The sequence below is a fragment of the Camarhynchus parvulus genome, chromosome 2 (genome assembly GCF_901933205.1).
Source record: "Camarhynchus parvulus chromosome 2, STF_HiC, whole genome shotgun sequence".
Classification (NCBI taxonomy): domain Eukaryota; kingdom Metazoa; phylum Chordata; class Aves; order Passeriformes; family Thraupidae; genus Camarhynchus; species Camarhynchus parvulus.
Window position 1 is genome coordinate 61,990,446 of NC_044572.1, and position 21,391 is coordinate 62,011,836.

A 21,391-nucleotide genomic window follows, 5' to 3' on the forward strand; every position below is an offset into this window, starting at 1 on the left:
ATGTGTTACACATACAGAAGTGGAGTTGCTCAGTTCTTATGGGCATCAGGTAACAGGTGAAACTCTCTAGCTGTGAAAAGAGTAATTTATAAAGCAGCATTGAAGAAACCATACTAAATACACATGAAAGAGGAGGCAATGAAGTTGTCCTCTTCTCCTGCCTTCTCTTAAAGTTAGCACACATTTTTAACAAGAGTAGATAAAGATTGCATGGGGATAAGTTAAGGCTCAGATAAATTAATTTATTTTATATTAACGGTACTTATAGTTAACTTCAGAACATGGCACAGACCTTCAACAATGCACAGATACTTTTTTTTCCTCTTCTGATTGCATGCCCAAAATGACACATTCTGTTGACTTTTAACAAAGTGTTTTGGTAATGTACCTGGAATTGCAATGATTTCAGACATTTGAATCACCATCAGTTTAAAAACTGAGAGGGGAAAACCATCCTGGCAGCCAGTACAGGAAGCTTCCTCTGTAACAGAGGAGGTCATCAACCTGTCCTTGTCATAAGATAAAAATGTGCACTGTTTTCATGTTTCTGATTCTACTGTGTTTCCTGTCCTGCCTCAAGCTCTTGACTGCTTTTTTTGGAAATAGTAAGAGACAGCTTTATTCCTTCCAACCCAAGCCAGTCTCCTAGGTGATGGCTTTGCCTTAGCCTGATGAGACTCTATGTACAGGTTTAAAAGTCAGGTAGAATTTGGAGGAGAGGGTGGCAGGGGGCACCTAATAATAAATTTCAGCCCAGACCTTGTTGATTTAACTAACCTCTGAAGAAAAGGATGGGCAGATCAGAGATGAGACAGAGCTGAGGCACTTAATTTTATGTCTATAAAAGCCAACAAAAGGACCTTTCACTGACGTCTGGCAGGAAGGACCAAGGTGAGGAGCTAATATATACCCTTGAGTCATAACTTTTCTTTAGTATTTAACTATGACACACACAGCCTTTGGTTTATTTAGGGTGAGAAATAGTTTCCAAGAGGGGATGGAGAGGGGTTACTCCAATGGACTGGCTATGCAGGGAAATAATGGAGCTGAAGCATACCTATAGGGGAAAGCCAAGAACTTGTTCCTCTCTCCCAGCAACCCTCTCCTTAGTCAACTTCCAGGAAGGGTCTCCATGCCATTCCACTCCCCTTTTAGAGTCTCCTTTCCCCACCAGAATTTACATCTCACCCTTTTATGATGACATCAGATATGAAAAGGTTTATCCAGATGCACTTTCCTCTCTATTGAATTTAATCATGTGGTCAGGTAATACAACTAACAGTTTCTAAGGATTTCAGCCTCTCAGTGCACTACAGCAGGGCAATGTTTGAGTGATCCTGTTTTCTCCCCGCTGCTTTAGGCTGGCCGCCTTTGTAATGGCAGCATCCAACAAGAACACAGTGCCACTTCCCAGATTAGAAGCAGCAACATGTTAAAACATGTGCAACTGGCACATTTTGCTGGCAGCATTCTTATTACATCACACCTGTAGTAACAAAATTCAAGATTGCTTCACATTCTCATTAGAATAGTGATAAAACATTTTTCTCTCCTCTGCTCAGAGCGGAGCAGACAGCAATTACAACAATCTCCTTGAAAGGACACCTTCAACGCACACCAGCTAGCAAGCAGTTGTTAAATTCAACAATTCCAAAATTAGGATAGTGGGAACTCAAAACCAAGCACATGGCTTGCTTGCTGCAAATGATGTAAGGATTTATTCAGTTGTACTGAAATAATTTGGGAAGAATTTACTTCATGTTTATTTTTGTGTCTGTTACAATTTTTGTTAATGTTTATTTTTGTGTCAACTGCCAGGTAACTTCATTAAAAATAGGTGCTTTTAACCCCATAATTTGTTTAAGACTCTTATAAAATTAGAGATACCCAGTTGGGCAGAGAGAATCTCTAGGAAAAGAAACCTGAGTTTTACAAGACTGATCAGGGGCAGGAGGGTAAAAGGCATACCAAAACCTTTGGTTTTCCAAACACTGCTAAAATCCAAGCAAATCGTGTTTTCTACTTCAGTACTATCTGCGGTCATTGAAGAAATTACAAGTGAGCTCATCTTTTTGTCAAGCTTGACTTCATCTTTGAAAAGCCCCTGGCTCCACTTAACTGCCCTATACTCATCAGGAAGAAATTTAAACAGATCAAGTATTTCCTCCATGTTTTGATTTTATACATGTATATATACTTCCTGGGATATGACAAAACATAGTCAGGGCAAAACGCATCAATAAATCTGTTCCCACCGAGAATTACTTTGCATTATACAACATAAACAAATATATATAATATATAAATAAAGCTTTGAAGTGTGAACTCTGAATTTTTAGTTTCCATGAGTTCTGTCTTACAAGGTGAAGAAATCTCTTTAGTGACCTCTGACTGTGAGTAAATTTTTCTAAACTAAATTTTTTCTTACGATATCCTTAGGATAACTCTCTACATACTTGCAATTTACATAGCTTAGGAGAAACAATATCCTAAATCACAGGGGATGGAAACTCTGCATTGTGGAAGAAGAGAAAGAGACTTTAGACAATAGGAGAAACAACTGGCCTACTTGCAAGGAAGAACCTGACACCACTCTCATTTACCAAACGAGCAAAGCTAGGTCAGATCCCACCTGCAGAAGGTAGATGGGAAGAAACTTCCAGGATCTTGAATTCTGCCAAGGAGGTGTGAGAGAACACGAAGTTTAAGGAGGAACTCAACATAAAGTTTAAGGAAGGTTTGGTGGATGAGAGGCTGGACGTGACCCAGCAATGTACACTTGCAGCCCAGAAAGCCAACTGTACACAGGGCTGTGTAACAGGAACCATGGTCAGCAGAGTGAGGGAGGGGATTCTCCCCCTCTCTGCTCTCATGAGACCCCACCTGCAGTGATGCCTGCCCCTCTTGGGTCCCACACACAAGAAGGCCATGGACCTGCTGGGGTGAGTTCAGAGGAGGACCACAATGATCAGAGGGCTGGAGCACACCTCCTACAAAGAGAGGCTGAGAGAATTGGGGTTGTTCAGCCTGGAGAAGAGAAGGGTTCAGGGAGACCTTATAGCACTTTCCAGGGACCTACATGAGAGCTAGGGAGAAACTTTTTGCAAAGGCAAGTACTGACAGGTCAAGAGGGAATGGCTTTAAACCGAGAGTCAGTTTAAATTAGATATTAGGAATTGAGGGTGGTAAAACCCTGGAACACATTGCCTAGCAAGCTGGTGATGCCCCACTCCTGCAAATGTTCTAGGTCAGGTTGGATGTGGCTCTGAGAGACCTCAGCCCATTGAAGATGTCCCTGCTCATTGCAGGGGAGTTGTACTAGACAGGTCCCTTCAAGCCAAAATGCTCCATAATTCTAACAGAGGCCAAAGACGGGGAAACAATTTGACTCTTGAATATGAAATTAGCAGCATGAAGAGACTGAGCATAACACTCTCCAGTCTTTCTGGTTTTGGTTTATGAATAGAGTACAGTTGCTACACTGAAAAAAAAGCAAGTGAAAGGGAAGAAGAATCATACACATTTACAGAATATTTCTAACATTGCATGAAAAAACATTAAGACCTTTTAGCTTTGTATATCTTCATGGCTCTTTGAACAACATAAACAAAAAGATGACAAACAAACCTTCCCAATAGCCTTGCAGAGAACAAACTCAGTGTCAAAATCTAGACATGTAGCATCCCCAGCACCCCTCTTGGTGATCGCAAATATCCCACCAGTCTCTGGGTGTCCCAAGGAGCAAGCTGCCACAGGCTTCAGCTGGGAAGGCAGCACAAAGCATCTCTCTGGGCTGACAAAACTGGAACAAACAGGCTACTAGCTACTGAGCAAACCTCAGAGTAATTGTACAGCACAACTTGGTAAGAACCAAGAAACTCCACCTGAGATCCTCTTGAAATATGGTGATCATCACACTATGCCACAGGATCAGGGTTTACAACAATGGCTTCTCGCCTTTGGGTTAAAAACAGTATCAGATCATGATGTGAGATGTAACAGTCAAACTTGTATGTGGAAACCAAATTTGGACAGCAGGAGACTATAGCTTATTTCAACTATGGATTTATTCCTGATAATACTGGTTTAAGGATTTGAAGAATTTCTGGCAGTTCTGTTAAATTGTTTATTTAAGGATAATTGTTTCTCTTTCCCCAAGGAAAATGACAGGAAACATGAATCAAGACTGTTCAAAAACTAAAATAACAACTTCCTTTGTCCTTATTGATAACATTTTTGTTTTTGTGGCCTGAGTGGGTATTTGTGAGTGTGTTTACTGTGTGAAATCTTTTTCTAATGAATCATTATTTTGATGCAATATTTTACATAAAGCCAACAGCTGATCTTTTGTATGATTTCCTTTGTTGTCAATAGGACTAGGAAGGAGAGAACTGAAAAACATGTAGGAAGAATAAATAAAATTAATGCTTTACAGGAAATCCGATGTTCTCTGGATGTTCTGCTGCAGTTAATTTCCACTAAACACAGCAGAGTATGACAGGAATGGAGATAGCGACGGTGAAAGAAAAATTCCAATAATGTGCTTTCATCCTTTGATTGTCTTTCCAGGAAACAGAGAAGTTGCTTCAGCCTCCTTCAAATGGCAACAAGTGCGCAATAGATTTTTTATCTCTTAGTGATAACCCAAATGTGCAACACTCCACATACCAAGATGTTTTGAGTTTCAATACTATTATGGGCCACAAGGCCCATCCATCACTCTGTCTAGACCACACAAACTCTGTTATTGGCACTGTATGAAGGTTTAAAATTCTTTCACATTAAAGCATATCTAAACTGCTGATCAAGATCTCTGCTCTCTATACCATCCATTACCAAACCACTTCAATTTTTCTATTGTAAAAAAAATTCCAAAAAGCTTATGAATTTAAAATAATGAACACTTGTACAAGTGTTTCCAGCACGTTGCTGAAAAACAGTCAGTGAGTAAATTATTTTCCTCACTCAGAAGGCATTGCAAGCCATGGTTTCCTCAGGAATGGAGGTTTATTAATTTGGCAAATTTTATGCTCCAAACTTGTACGTGAAGAAATGGTTGAGCAGCAAAACTGACAAAGCTTGGTTTGTGTACTTTAAGATTACAAAAACAATAATCCTAGGTCCCTGGTATCGCCTCCAAAGTGCCCCTGGAGCAGTCATAAACTGCACTGCCCCACATGCACACTGATTAGTGAGCCTTATATGCGATGATGGTTTTTTGACTGGATGTACCAGAAAATGTACAACAGGGGAATCCTGCCTGCCTTTTTACACCAATTGCTCAGAAAGCTGTCAAACGTATCAGCAGACAAATAGTGTAATCCACATGAGCTCTATTTCCCTAAGAAATTCAGTTAAGCAGGAGACTTAAATCAGCTCAAACCTTTAAGGATTAGACTGATCATTTCACAAAATCATAGCAGAAGTCAGGGCACTTTACTGGGTACCCTCCAAACGTGTGGCTATGTACAACCTTTCAGTTTCATTATACACAGTAGGAAGTTAAGAGGAAATGCTTTCATTTGACATGCTGGTTTTGACCAATGGAAGTCAACTTCAGGAGTTTTGCAATAGGCTTTCCAGCTCTTCAACAAAAAAACACCTGGAGCACAGATAAAAGGTTTAGAGTTTTTTCTTCTTCTTTTTTATGCTTTGCCACAAAGACCTCTGACCTTGGAAAAGCACAGTAATTTTATCATCTGTAACACCACTTACTTGTATACAAAGTATACAACACATGCCTCAGCTGTCCTGTATGCTTTGCTACAGACTGTAAAGTGTCTCGCATTCAAGGGCAAAGCTGTGATACACAAATTTTCAAAGGGAAATCTGGAGTGAATTAAAAGATGAAAAGTTAGTCCCTATAAAAATAAGTTTTCTAGTGAACATCACTGATTTGATGAAGTATATTTGTTTGGAAGATAATACAAACGATCATTCAAATAATACAAAGTGTCTATTGTGTTTCCATCAATCCTGCCAAACTGAGGTAGAAGAGATAAATGCCATATACATTCTACTTGCCTAAATACTAGATGCTAATACAAAAGAAATACAAAATGCTTGCAGAGGAGCCAAGGGGCCACTGATACCTCTCATTTCTCAATCTCTTCCTGTATTCTTCCTCCCACCTTCCCACCATCTTCCCTTTGACTCAATGCCCTTTCTATCTTGTTATCTCAGCCACACAAAATGTTTGGCAGACAGTTCCTAAAACTTCCTGCACTATCTGTCTGAAACCTGTCTGAATCTATTCTAAAAGTCTAAATCTTTTCACCTTTTCTTCAGAATAGTTACTTCCATCAGTAAACAAAATCCCAAATATCCCACTGTGAATATGGCAATAGCTCATGACTTTTTGTATCTGTAGAAATATATAACATGCTCCAGTGTGCTTGATCTTGTTTTTGCCTTAAAGGCCTTCTTGTGAAATGTGTTGAACAAACAATTTTTTCTTCTAGTATTTACATCTGGGTTCCTGTGCTACTGCAAATGTAATGTTCATGACCATGACATTTTAATGTTTGTCATTAATGCGTGCATAGGATTATCAGAAGGCAACTCCTTCAGGTAACACCTATTTGACAATTCCTAACTGCTAACATTTCTACTTTTAAAAGTAATGATAAGAGGCTGTACTTTGTGAGACTGTGAAGTAGCCTGGTATCAATACTTTTTATGTTACAGATTTTCTGTACCCTACTTCAGACTGCGGTCCCCTACAAGGCATCACCCAAACACACTGTCAGAAAGAGTTCACAGTCTGAGTTGCAGTCAGAGGAAACCAGAGGAAGAGTTGTGAAATAACACAAAAAGCAAGGCAGGAAGAATGTGACAGGATACAAGCTACCTTTGTACACAATTAAACCAGTCTGAACATTTGACATTTCCTCTTCAGCCTCCTTTCCTCCTCATCAAGAAAGTAAATAGCTGCAATTCTTGACCAGCATTAACTAGTCATCACTGTTGACTAGCCACTGTTACAAGTCATAGAGGAAGCAAAGAAGCTGAGAGAAGAGATGTTTCCCTTATGAATAATAAGGCAAGGTGCTTTTTTTTTATAGATGGGCCCACATAAAACATAAAAACACAAGCAAGGATGACATTTATGGCAGAAGACAAGGGAGTAGCAGTGAGTTGTGGAGGATCAGAAAGTAGAGAGGAGAAGCAGCAATTCTCTCTGCTGAAAGGTTGTGGGTGGGAGAGAGGGTTCTCAGCATGAGCTACAGGCCAGTGTAGGGACTGTACAAACAACTGAACAGCCACAGCCAGCACCACAGGATGTTTGATGGTAACACCTAATGCCTGAAAAACACTCACAACAAAACAACACATTTCCTTTCACTTGTTTCCAGAATCAGTCATTTTGTCACTTCAAAAAAACCCAACAAAATCCACAAACAACAACAAACTTTTTCAAGCAGATTTTATCCATTGGCCAGAACACTTTTCCAGACTCAAGAGCCCCATCCCATGAAGCACTCCTGCATCAGTTGATGTCAAACATTTTATCACAAAGCTGGCAGTCCCTGCGTGGCATTAAATGAACAATTCCTGGGAGATTTCCCCCTTTTTCAGCTTTTCCTAGTTCATCCACCAACCCCCCCACCACCACCTGCCCCCTCCCCCTCAAAAATCCTCACTGTTTCAGACAGGTCTGGGAAGAACCTGTTTTAGTAATCAGTAGGGTGCTCCAATTACTTCATCATGACACAAATATTGCCAACACCTCAGATGCGGAGGTGTTTCTGGCAGAGTCTGTGTTTTGCCATGTAGCCTTCCTCCACAATGGGAGTCACCTTAATAAAGGAAGACATTTTGCTGACATGCACAACTGAGAGGAACTTTCCCTGGCATTTGTAATTGGAGCCTCAGTTACTGATTGTCCTGAAAAATGATACAAGGAAACTATTCTAGGAGGGATTAGCTCTTAGTTAGGAGATAGAAACAAAGCAGTGTTTAAATGCCATGAAATCAAGGAGCACTCCACAGACCACTCTGGAAGAACAGTTCTGTGTGGATCAGCTTCCTGAAAAACAGACATAGAAGAATGCAGAGACCAGGCTCTAGAAAGCTTCTGTTTGTCTGTCTGTCTGTCTGTCACTGAGGTTTGCAGTAGCCAGGCAGACAGGTTAGTGATCCCCTGACTCAGCCCCCTTGCAGTATCACACAAAGCTTTGCCTTTTCTCGGATACAAAGTCCCAAGCCCTGCTGACAAAGTCAGCAAGGGATCAACTGTCCCAGTCCTTAGCTAGACACGTTTCTCTTTTCAAAGTCTGTTTGAGCCATTTAATTATCATGAATGCTGTCTTTATTAAGCTGCCTCCAGTCATGTGGCAGATTCAATACTACTCAATACTGTTTGGCAGAGTAGTTGAAACCCATGAAGTGTGTGCAGAACAGTACTCTGCTGCCCTGAAGCTCAGATAACTCTCGAACATTGCCTTGCCATGATTTTAGACACTGGGAAAGATTTCTGCCTTTGAGAAACATCATGGGCTCCAGAGCTCCTCCTCCATTTCCACCTCCACTTCCAAGTGAGAACAATTAATCTCTTTTGCCAGCCTGACCCAACTGAACAAGCTATCCTCTTTTATATTTTTATATTATATATATATATATATATATATTTCAGTCCCTTCCCCCCATATTGACACCCACTACAAGAAAACAGTATTGGCCCATTTGTGCTCCCTGCAGCTATTCAGCCTCTTCTGGGCTATGCTACATTTGTAGACTTCCTCTTGGGACAACTGCTCCATGTCGGGTAAAACTACAGTAAAAGAAAAAACACAGACTGAGGAGTCTGGCCTGAAAGTCAAAAGGTTCACACAGCACGTTACCAGCATCTGGAGTGTTGGACAACCTTTAGTCAAGTATTTTGATCATATAATTGCATTATTTGTCTTAATATCATGCACAAAACAAACCTGATGGTATCTAATGAGCTCTTCAACTTCTGCAAAAGGCAAAATCACTAATGCATCCTAGCACTGTGTGTGAATTTCCAATAAGGTTTCCAAGAGGCAAAAAAAAAAGGTGATAAAAGCCCTCTGCTTCTGTACCTCATCTCCTTCAAAGAGCTGCTGAGCGAAGTGCTAAACGGACATGCTACAAGGGCACCTGAAAACCAGCTCTGACCAGTTATTCAGTGGTTCTTCAAGAACAAAATAAATACTGAACACTTCAAAACACAGGTCACAGTTATTATTTACCCTAGCTTAAAAGGGGAATAGTCAATAAAATAGAAGACTACTTAGTCAAAGCTGCTGCAGTAAAAAAACACAGAAATCATTAAAAAGAGAATGCAAATTAAGAGCTGTGCTAACTGGATAGTGTCTGGCATTAGTAGGCTGAAGAAAAACACACTACTGTGTAAAAGATGAATAATGTCTGAAGAGAAGGGCTATTAGGACCAGCTATCACAGGATTTAACACATTCTCTCATCAGACTACACCAAACAGGTTCATGAGGATTTTTGTTAACTGAAATCAGATAGATGCTGCTGGAGGAGGAAGTTATAGGTGCTCCCAGTGGCTCACTTGCAGGATAAATGCCTTTGAGATCCAGAGCACCAAAGAGTGCACCAAGCTACACTTCACCTTTTTTTGTTTGTTTGTTTTTCCACACTGACCACAGCTTGCTCACTAAGCTTTATTCACTCCTCTTTCTGCCTTTTTATTTTGCTCTGCATTACAATGTGTGGGATAATGTTGTTAAACAATCACATTTGTGAATGTTAGAAAAAAGTATCCTTTTGAAATAATTCAGTGGGAATCAGCAGAGGAGTCGCATACAAGGACCAAATATGATTCCATCCCCTCCAAAACTGTGGCTTGTCAGAATCGCTTGAATTTCCCTTTTGATGCAAGTACGTGCCAGTCTCAATTTTAAAGATACATTTCAATAGAGCTACTGCCTCTGCATTCTTTTAAACTATTGTAAAGAACTATGAACACAAAAAGAGCTATTTTTATATCAATATTCCAAAGGCACATAAAAGGGAATCTAGCTTTGTCCTCATGATTTATACTGTCAGTAGAAAGCTTTAACTAAGTTACAGTAATATTATTCAGTTAGATTTGGGTTTTTTTGTATAGCAAACATAAGTGAGCTATAAATCTCAAGAAACAAAAAAAATCTATTTAGCTTTAGGCGCTTTTGTATCACCAGCAGGCTTAGGTATGCTTTCAACATTTTGTCTGTTCAATGCTAATGGCAATGGATTAGGCAGATTAGATATGCCTACCAGTGCAGTTCCCTGATAAATTACAGGCTTTCTATCCTCAGCAGGCCCTCAATAATTCCATTTTCTGTAGAAATGAAAATGTGTCTTTGGAACAAAAGAAAGCACTCAGTCTTCCAGCCATTCACACAAAGTTTTGCTGGTATACAGCCATATGTCAAAGCATGCCTACTGTTCTGTAAGTCACCCTGGGAACAGCAGGACTAATGAAGCCTGGTTTCCTACAGAATCATGTCCTACATTTAGCACCCACAGTGTAATGCAGTGCCTGAGCCCTCCAGTGCAAGACAGCTGTATTGCCTATGTTCCCTCACAGCAATCTTGCACAATACCTGAACTGCTCCAACACACACAGCTCTGCCCAAGTGTCTCTCATAGCATTTCTCCACTGCCTCCTCTCCATGCCCTTCCCCTTCCCAGAGTCACCTCACTCATCCTTCCTCCCTCCCAGCTCCTGCCAGCCTAGTGCTACATCTGCACTGAGGGGGGACCAGCAGCGGCTGAACATAATGAACTAGACCTGAACTCTGCCTCCTCCAACCTGGCAGGAACCACTACAAGCTGGGCAGTGAGTCCAAGACCATGAGAGGGAAGATGGACAGACAAAGGGATACATAGGGAAGTTGCACACACTGTGTTTTCTTTGAAAGCAGAAAATCTAATCTCTTGAGAAGGCCGCTGAGATGCTTCTTTTTGCTTCTTTTCAGGAAACACATCAGCATGACAGACTTATCAGAAAATTTACCCTTCAAAATGGCCTGAGATAATTACTTTCATCGCACAACTTCTGCTTCTGGGAGTTTATTTGCACAGCTAACTCAAAAGAGAGAAAATAGCCACTAAGTGTGCTATTAAGTTTTATGCACTTTATTGAAGCCAATAAGAAGCTATCTAAGAAGATCAGTGCTGCTGCCTCAGACTGAGGTTCTCAGCCCTATCTTCCACCTACAGAAAGGCCTTGGCATGACAGAAGAGGAGGCACTATGCAATTCCTGAAAAAAGATGGACTTGTGGCAAGCAGTTCAGTTTCCTCTAGCTGTGAGATATCAGAGCTGCATCAGCAAGAGATTTAACAAGGTTTTGGCTGCTGTGTTATAAGACAGGTCTCAATAGCAGTCCGACAGTTTTTGTGTTCATATTTTTAAACTGTGTCATGGAGCCTAAAGCAAAATTTGCTTTATGGAGGAAATGTGCAATTGGAAAAAGTATGAACTCTTGGCAAAATGAACATGGATAGCTGGGGTAAGTCCACAGGATCCAGCCTGTCTTTGTGAATCTTTGGACAGGTTGTCCCATGAAAACAAAATAAAAAGCAAGAATGGAAAGACAGGGACACAGTTATGGGTACACTGAGAGTGTCTGTATGCTTTGCATTGGAAAAAGGGTTATTTTTTACCACCACCCACATAAAATTTCCCACTTCCAGCTAACTTCTCAGCTGAAAACTGGGAAACATCAATTTTAGATAATGGGTAGAGAAAAAATATCTGCATACCTATCACAGAAAAGTATTTAGCTGTGATACTAGTTGGCAACGCCCACCTTCTGAGATTAAGAATAAACTGCATTTATATGAAAAGCTATTAAGTTAATTATATTGCTTATATAGGTTACTAAATATCTGTGGGTTTTATAAACTTCATCAAAACAACAGACCTCTTCAGCATTCCCACACCTACTGGTATACAAAGTAATGGGAATTGGTTTGGCCCCATGACCACCATTTTCTACTGGCAGAAGTCAGGGTCTAACATTAATATTTCACTTTCTTCCCTTCCTTTTCTTTCACTGCCTCTCTACAATCCAGGTAGACATTACCTTTTCCTCTAGGAAGAGCCATACCTCTGAAGATCCATATTAATATAACTTGTTATAAACTGAAAGAGGCATTGAGGCAAATAATACTATATATGAAAGAGGATTCCCCATATTTGTTAAAATTCCCAATCCCTACATTTGTTAAAATTCCCAACAGAATTTCTTTCATCAGAAAGACAGAGTTCTAAATGTGCTCTTAATTCTTGATTTTTTTTTTGTTGATGATTAGGTTTGGCATAATTACTTATTTACAAAATGTCAAAATTATACATTCATTAATTTTTCAAAATGGTTTTACCAGCAGTATAGTCAAATGTTGTCTGCAGCAAGCTTTTGCTACAGAATTTATGTAATACAGAACAAAATCTTTCTCCTCCAAAGAACCCTGTCCTTGGACATGTTAGCATTTTAGAATTACTTGATTCTTTTAAACATAAGTCTTTATCTTCTAATAATGTGAAATACATTAATCTTTCCTGACTCTATTTGTCATAATTTAGTTTCCTCCTGATGTGCTGCAATTCTTGGCAATTTTTGAATCTTGTCCTAAAACGTAGAATTGAAAAAGCTAAAAATATTATTTCAAGTAGGAATTACACAGAATTACATATATGTATATATTAAGTCACATTAGCAAAAACTTAGTAGAGCTAGGAAATGAGCTCAGGCTTCCCAGAATCACAGAATTTCACATTCTATTTTTTATTCAAACAAAGCCTAGTCAAATAGAGCTAACCATGACACAGAAGACTGAAATATTTTCTAAATGCATTATGTTCTTTTCACTGAGCATTCAGTCTGTTCTGCCTAGTGCCAACACAGACTCTCCTTAAATCCTAGACTGCACTCATGGGATAAACTGCTGATTATATCAAAGGAACCTTCTCATTGCCAAAGTGTTTGGTACCTGGCTGGCATTTTCCCTAGGCAAGTGTGTTTTGCAAGCTCTATGAACTGTGTTGTAGCTTATGCTATTTTGGTTCTATGATAGTTAGAAGCAGCAGCTGAGACAGATCCAAGTTTGTCATCTTCTAATCTAAGTCACCACACACATCATGCTTCATCAGTGATGAAAATAGAAATATAGCACGTGGACACGTCTTTGGCCATAGAGAGTCCAGAAGACATTTTAATGAAGTCTAACATCCATAGCTCAAATTCACTTTGTGTGCAGCAAACTGAACTACACAGACAGTGCATTCATCCTCAAAGAAAACTGAAATTACTTTGATTCTGGTAATTGTTAGGTCTAATATTGGCAGTGTTTGGGAGAAGAGAGTTATGCTATCCTCCATGGAATCACTTCAAGGCACCTCAGCAAGATGGATAAAACTAAATGCTACTGCCCCGAGGATGAGAAGAAACTAAGTACTTCTGTCCTCATTCCTGTGCCAGCAATATTTGGAAACAGCAGCAGAGCAGGGATAAAGGTAGGGCAGAGGTGATAGGAGTGGGGTTATGGTAGGTGGGGAAGTTGTTGGACTGCAGTGGAGAAAGGGTGAGGATGTCAAAGAGGTCTGGAGGGATTCCCAAATGTCCCTAGGGAGTGGGTACCAGCAAGAGATTAGAGGGTTCTGAGAGGGGTAGAAGGTTTAGGAGCAGCCAGGGACAATTTGTGCTTGTAGCAGGTTTTCTTTGTCTCCTTTCCCCCTTAACCTTCCCCACTCCTCCTCACAGTCTGACCTCAGTACAGCAGATGCTTCAGTCTATTGCTTTTCAACACTGTATCTTCTTTCCCTATCTTTTTCCCTGGCAGGAAAAGCACCCCAATTCCACCTACATCACTCTTAGATACCGTTCTCCAAATATTCTCTTTCTCCCACTCCCCCAAGAGCCTGTAGCATGTAAGAACAATTAAGTGAACTTGATGGGACCTGGGGGAGAGAAAATTATAAAATGGACCATAATGTTCTTTCCTTGCTCTCTTTGCAAGCTGTTCTGCTCAGTTAACACTTCACTCAACATCAGTAAGAATCTTTTCTGACTAGGAAAGATTCTTTCTTGTAAATTCATAGCCCCCCTTCGAACAATGGATATTTTGAGTCACCAAGTCTCAGGAACCTGAAAAAAAAGCCAGATGGGAATAGATCACTCTGATCTGGAAACAGTTCAACTAGATCTCCTGCTCTTGGGCCCACTACATCATTACATTTCTTTACTTCCAAAAATTCCACTTGGAGGCAGAATGTTTTGTACAGAACACCACCACCAAGGGCTAAAAATAAGTTGCATATACCTGTGACTGGAAACAGTACATCAGGGCCAGGAAAATACAAAAAAGTAGGGAATGTCTGACAGACAAAGAAAGTGTTTTAAGTATAATTACCCTGCTGCTGCTGCCAACATTATTTAAGACATAAAAATCTCCACTGGTTTCTACGACATTGGTCCCATAAATAAACTATCTCTCAGCCTTTATTTAAAGTCTCATTTGCTGCTTTGATGATTGACTTGCTATTGGGGAAAAATGCCCTTCATTTTTCTAAATAAGCAGCCTACTCATTGTTCTCTACAAAGTCTACACTTGAAACAAGTGTACATTTGTGTCTATGTAAAAGCTTTACATATTGAAAGCACAGTTGAACTAATTTTGGCTCGTAATTTCAGGCTTCCCTCTGACAATAAAAAATTATGCTACCTAGAGTGATGTAAATTGGGTACCATAATAACTAATTCAATTTTTAATGTCTCTCTCTTTCTCTAATATCAATTACCTTCTGCAACACCATGGTGTCCTTGAAAAATACTAAAAAAAATTCTGCACAAGAACCATTATACAAAGAAAAATCAAGACGATGTATGAAAAAAAATATATCTGACTACAAAGACTGTGTAAACCAAGACAACAAGACCACTGTTCCCCTACAACTTATAGAGTGGTCCTCTTTTATGTTTTTTTTTTTCCCATCAGCATAGAGTAGGTTTTATAGGTCCTCCTTTCCCCCAAATCAACTAACTAGGCATCAGCTAACACTGGAATAAACACACCCAATCCACATATCAGCCAGTGTAAGATGGCAAAGCCTCTTCGGGCTGCACTAGAAATTCAGACCAGCTAAGAATCATTTTTGACATTCATCAAATATATAATGTTCAGCCCTTTTTTGAAAAGCAAGTCCAAAGTGATTGAAAAACACTTCCAAAGAAGCACAGCTACATTTTACATTCATCTCTGCATACAGCAATCACTTTTATTAGATTGCAAGGCAGACTTGGCCTTCATAATGCAGGGGCAATTATAAACTAACCACCATGTAAGGAAAGAGATTTAAAGGTGGACAGATAAGCAGAAAGAAATAAACTATGCACTTAAGTTATCTTAAAATAAACCACTTGGAAAGGGAATATGAAAAAAATCTTTACTGCTAATCAAAAAAAATGTATAAAAATGTAAGTCAGTAGGATGCCTACATATAAAGGCAACACTTCTCAAAAACTCAAACACTTGCTATGTAACAACAGGCTATATTCCTCTCCTTTCAAATACATTCATTTATTTTTTCTTGAAAAGGGAAGCCTTAAACTATTCTAATGAAAACAAGGGTTTTGATTATTTAATTCAAGACACCAAAACGCCTCAGACAAATCCTTGATGACAAACATGACATTGTATTCTTTTGCTTTAGTCTAAGGAGCCCTCTAGTGCTCACTAACAGCAACCATAATATATTATTTCAAATAAGTAAGGAACTTCCTTGCAAATCTCTGCCTATTAGCTCCACCAAACACCTCCAGCTAAGGGAAAAAAATGAATGTGAGGCACTGGATGATACATCTGCATGAAGCAAGTAACTTAAATACCATAGTTTGTTATTTGGAAAATATGTTTACATTGCTTTCTTATAATTTTAAAGGACTCATGGGTTTAAAGAACATTTCAGTCATCCACTAATAATTTTAACAAACTAGTAAGTTTATTTATATATAGAAAAAGAGCCTTCAGTTTTCAAAATTATTCAGCTCTCTCAGTCACCACTGATGAAAGTCAGTGACTAATGAGCCGCACTGCAATCATCTCCAGAGAGGTATTTTTTTTCCTTGGAGGTTCTATTCAGGTAAGTTCATGAAGGACCACCCCATTCCACTTTAAACAATTAATTCACTTTAAACAAAAACCTCGAGATCATGTTGTGGAGAAAAGGTGCTATTAGCTTAAGACTTCTTATTCATTCACACCCCCCACTCCCTCATTTGGGTCAACAAAACTGCCTGTGGAGATAAGCTGTGAACCACACCACAACATTCCTCAGTGCTACCACAGGCTATAGAAAAAAAATAGAGACTATGGCTTCAAGTTCCTTATCCACTATCTGAAAAAGGATTTTAACCAATTTCTCCACTGAAAAAAGCTGCAAGACAGAGATATGGCAATCCAAAATATTGCACAAAATTTTCTTACATTTTGTCTGGAGGAAGTCTACTGATAGACTAATTTGATCCACTCTGTAATGTCCAATATCCTGAGTTCGGGTTCCTAAAAAAGTTTCGTTTAGCAGGACAGTACTTGTTATTGAATCTTCCAACCCCCACCAGTAACAATCACATAATGGATTTACCAGTGAAGGGTGGTTGCCAGCTATCCTAGAATGAATACCCTTCCCATTTTTAAGGGGAAACTGATTCTAATCCAAGAAGCTGTAATATTAGAATGAAGTTAATACAAAATTGTGACTAATTTCTTTTTCTTATCCTAATATCAGAAATTTACTGTAACTTATACCTTAGAAACACTATTTTGTCAACTGCAGTCAGAATCCAGATGTGAAAGAAATATATATTGTCTGCACTTTGAATTTAAGAAACTACTTACACTTACGTATACTTACAAACACATGCCAGTATCATACAAAAGTCCATGCCCAGACTGCAGGAAGCTTTCAAGAAAAAACCCAAAAAACCTGTGAAGCTCCCCAAAGTACCAAACCTCCCCTCTAGTTTAGCTGAGGACCTATATATCTTGTATTTACTGAGGGACAGACAGAGCCTTTGGTCTTAGCAACAGCAAAGTGTTGGATGTAAGACTGCCACCTTAGAGACATGAAACTTGCACAGGCGATTATGAGATTTCTTCAGCTCGCACAATTCTCCTAGACCCCAGTATGCATCCAAAATTGTCCAGGACAAAGTACTTCTATTACCTGAGCCAGGAGTAGGGAATATATGTGTCTAGAGGATAATGAGATGGCAAAGATAAAACTATTGTGTTCTTTAAGTTATTACTTGTATAGACTAAATGGTTACACTGGTGCTTCTACAGCACTTTAACTAGCCTTGATACAGCTCTTGAGGGTGAATTTTAAAAAGTTTCTCAACCTGAAGGATCCTTGTTGTCAGCAAGAGAGGCAATTCTTCATCTGCACCAAAGCATTTTCTTTAGGGAGATAATGCAATAAATGTCAAAGTATTATGATATTTTATTCCTGCTTCTTTCATGATTTGTAGTAGTTTTTTATATCCACAGCATGACTGAAATTGAAAAAGGGCTAGAAATGTAATGCTGCAGTGAGATAAAAACTAATGTATTAAATACTCTTACAAAAAATATTATATTTCTATAATTTCTTCATTTTTAGAAAGACTGTGCAAAAGTTTTGAGAATGAAGTTTGGTAGCAAAGACATGCCCTCTGACTAAACTGATATTCATCCTCTAGATGTCATTTCATAGTCCACCTTTAGATTTGCTTAAGTATAATGTTATATTACGTGCAATCAAAATCACTGCTAAATCAACAGGATTAGGAGGTGTAACATCTGCCTTTGTCTGAGCTCTGTTAGGCAAGCTGGACATATGAAAAGCCACATAGTGACTTCTTGTTCACTCTTCAATTAGGAAGAATATAGAATATTTAACACAGTCTTAACTCCCATATGTTTACTTACACAATTCTTTCTTCAGGGACTTGAAAGGATACTTCTGTGTTGCAGTTACTGTAAAAACAAGAAGTGTAAATTATTTTAAATATGGAATGAAAATGTTAATTCGCTTAACTCAGTAACAGAACATTTATGCAAACGCTTTAGAAATGTTCATAACATCCCAGAATTAGCAGAAGTTGGTTATCTAAAACTAAATTAAATTTATGTTTCCTATGAAATCAGTAAAATTATCTAGGGACTACAAGAAAAAGGAAAATACATTAAATCCTGTAGTGAATTTAAGTCGATGGAATTATTCTATTGAGGTCATTGATGACAAGGTCAAAGCACATACAACTTCACCAAGAACAACAGTACCAAAGAAAACCTTGTTTTCCCAAAGGAAATTTACTGCTACTTTATATTATTATATTTTCCCATGTAAATTAGAGTTCAATTCTCAGTGTCCTGTTATGATTTCTCTCTTCCTGTAACCTCCATTAGAAAATGAAATGCAGCATGAAAGAAAGCAGACTGACACTAGAACAAATTAATTATGATGCTCTGACATGGGGGATTGGATTGTTTTATTATATTAATGATAATACAGATTAATTTTGAAGAACCCTACTGGTCCTAATTCACAGAAACTAGAAATGCCACAAGATTGTTTTGTTAAAACAAGCAATGACTTCCAAGGTCAGGGAAGAACTTTGTATGCCATTATTTGACAGGAACATTTTCAAATATTTTCATGACTCAAAAACATGTTTGACGGCTGCTCTCAGGTCAACTGTCACAAACACAGTTACATTTTCACCCTGACATAGCCAAAACTATCAACTAATCTATCCCCCGAGAAAGACATAATATACCAAATTCATTCAACATTTTTTCTTCTCCTCCTTGAAAAAAGGTCAGGGTAAGGAAAAAAACATGCATCACAGATCCCTGTTGAGAGATGACTCTGCAAAGGTCAACTCAAATAAGCAAGCATATTTTCTTCACCTGAAAACTGAAAACCATAGCATAAAAAGTGAAAACCATAGCATCTTCTGCAAATGCTTTAAAAAGAACTGTAATTCTGTAGTTACAAAGGTTACAAGTGCTTCTGTCTTCATCTTTTAATAGTACATTGAACAAAAATAATTTTCAAGCTGTAGCTTCACACTTTCTGTTCCACGTTGGATTAATGACCTATTTTTCTTTTCCACTTCCCAAAGAGATTTCAGAAATGAACGCATTTTCCTTCTGCAATCAAAAAGGTTTATGGATCTCATAAGACTTTACACTGATCTTTTCAAATGCCTGTTAACATTACATGTGAAAGATGAGGAGATTTATATGTTTGCCTGAGATGCTTTCAACCCATTTCAAGTGAAATAAAAGTCAAACATTAAAAGTTTTACAACTGTTTCTTGTAAAGTCAAGTGTGAACTGAGCTCCTAGTTGAAACCGAAGCTCCTTCAAATTCTGTGGAACCCAGAACAAAGCAGGGAGCTGCTGCACAATGGCAGTACATGCTACAGCCACCATCCTGCCCGGAAAAATCAGTTTGTAGCCCTGTACTCAATGCTCACTTCTAGCTATGAAAGCTTTAAAGAGAGCAGCCACCAGTCCTTTGAAGGCCTCACATTGGAAACTGGTTGAATTATACAGAAGTAAAAATGGTGTGACATTAAAATTCAGCACTTCAGAGCAAATCATAATAGTAAACAACCAGAAAAGCAGCCAAACTCTTGGACCTTCCAGAGGCAGCTGGAGTGCTCACCTCTCAGCAGTGGCTGCTCTCCTGGTCCAGCAGGGCAGCTCTGAGCACAGGTCTGCAGTGTGGAGTGGCTTCCTGCAGCTGTGCACAGACTTTAGACAAGCACAGTTTTGATTCCCTGCATTTGCAGCATTGTGCCTCATGGTAACATATCACATGAGCAATATTTGGTATATATTAAATATTTAAGTATTTACTCCAATATATTAAGTAACATTATGGAACCTGATTTTAAGCGCTTATTATGTCAGTAATTGTCCTTCCGACAAAAATACACTCAAACTTTTAGGGTGCCTTCAAAGCTCAAATTTACCAACATTGACATAATAAAAAAGAAAAGAATGTATTAGAACTCAGCTCCATACATTAGAGCCAGCAAGTTTTCTCTTCTAAAATAAACCTAATTGGGAAGGCAATTAGGGAGCAGGCAAAAAGGCAACAGGATTTGGGAGTTTTTAAAAGTGTTCTTCGTAGAAGTCTTTATATACATTTAACTATTTATTTAATGAAGAAGTAGCGGGGGAAAACCAACAATTCTGGAAAGCTGTCCAGCTCCACAAAGCTTCGCTGTGTACTCTAATATCTGTGGCTCACACGGCATAGCTGAGCCCTCTTTAGGTACTGGGAGACTGCTCTAACGTCTTCCTAGAGCCTTCTTCAGGCTGAACTACCCCAACTCTCTGAGCCTGGCCTCCTATGGAAGGTGCTCCAGGCCTCTGATAGTCCTTATGGCTTTCCACTGGACCTGCTCCAACAGATCCACATCTTTTTTATGCTGGGGGCTGCAAAGCTGGACACAGCACTCCAGGTGGGTTCTCACCAGAGCAGAGCAGAGGGGCAGAATTGCCTGCCTCAACATGCATCACGCTTCTTTTGATGCAGCCCAAGATGCGACAGGCTTTCATATTCAGTTTTTCATCCACCAGTTCCCCCTAGACCCTCTCCACAAGGCTGCTCTCCATTCACTCATTGCCCAGCCTGTATCCATGTTTGGGATTGCCGCAACCCAGGTGCAGGACCTTGCACTTGGCCTTGATGAACTTCATGAGGTTTGCACACTCCCACCTCTCAGGCCTGTCCAGGTCCCTCTGGATGGAATCCCTTCCCTCCAGCCTGTTGACCTCACCACACAGCTTGGTGTCATCAACAAACTTGCTGACTTGGTCTTGCTTGTACTACTCAAGTACAAGCAATAGTCCTAAACCTAAAATAATGTCAGTGAACAAACAAACCATTGTTTTCTCAGAACTCATCCCCCCTTTCCCTTGTTTATGTCATCAGGTTATCTGAGTTGAGCTTGAACTAACAGCTTTATATCCCAAACTCTTCTGCCAGAGGGCCAAGGGAAGAGAACAGATAATGAACAGGCAAATGACAAATGAGTGCTTGGTGGCACTCATCCAGGAGATGGATGTAGAGAGGCAAGAGCTCAGTAAATCCATGCACACGAATATTCTGGATGAGGGAGGTCCTCAGGGGCCTTCAATTCCCTCCTGCCACCCCAAGGGTATCACCACATACACGCTCTCGATGTCTCTAGACATTGTGCCAGTGCTTCTGCCTGTGCTTTAATTCATTCCTGCACCCTTTCATTCCCTAGCTGGATCTCCTGAGCTGATGGACAACAGACATCACAGCTCCCTTAATTCCCAGGCAGCAGCGCAGGACAAAGTAGCACACGCATGCGTCTCCTGAGAATAA

At 39.4% G+C, this 21,391-nt stretch overlaps 1 protein-coding gene across 2 annotated transcripts in view; it reads right to left on the minus strand.

Moving 5' to 3' along the window:
* RNF144B (ring finger protein 144B) overlaps positions 1–17,980 on the minus strand; it is a 71,030-nt gene extending 53,050 nt beyond the window's left edge. The window contains exon 1 of one of the 2 annotated variants that reach the window (XM_030971600.1): positions 17,947–17,980. The gene's annotated coding sequence lies outside the window, so the exon portion shown is untranslated. Of the gene's footprint in view, positions 1–16,464; positions 16,489–17,946 lie in introns of those variants that run through there. The other variant, XM_030971598.1, reaches the window with a different exon arrangement.
* Positions 17,981–21,391: the final 3,411 nt, after the last annotated feature.